The sequence below is a fragment of the Myotis lucifugus genome, unplaced genomic scaffold (genome assembly GCF_000147115.1).
Source record: "Myotis lucifugus unplaced genomic scaffold, Myoluc2.0 scaffold_809, whole genome shotgun sequence".
NCBI classification, from domain to species: domain Eukaryota; kingdom Metazoa; phylum Chordata; class Mammalia; order Chiroptera; family Vespertilionidae; genus Myotis; species Myotis lucifugus.
In genome coordinates, this window is record NW_005871857.1 from 184290 (window position 1) to 184569 (window position 280).

The window sequence follows — 280 nt, forward strand, 5'->3', positions numbered from 1 at the left end:
CCCTTTGACGGGCATGTCTCACTCGGCATAGTGTTGTAGGTTTACTTGGGGGCGTTTGGTAATACAATGAGCATCATACTGATGATGCAGTGGAAGAACAGATGGTGGCTTTTCTGCATCAGGAGTGGGTGCACTGGGTGTGATACCAGCAGCCGAGAGGCCGATGCAATCTGAGAGCGCCCCTCTTCGAAGCCAGTGGTGTCGGAACTAAACGTGGCGGAGACATCTTCCGGTCTCCCCAGTTATTATTTTAATAATTGTTATTGCTACCTGTTTTTTT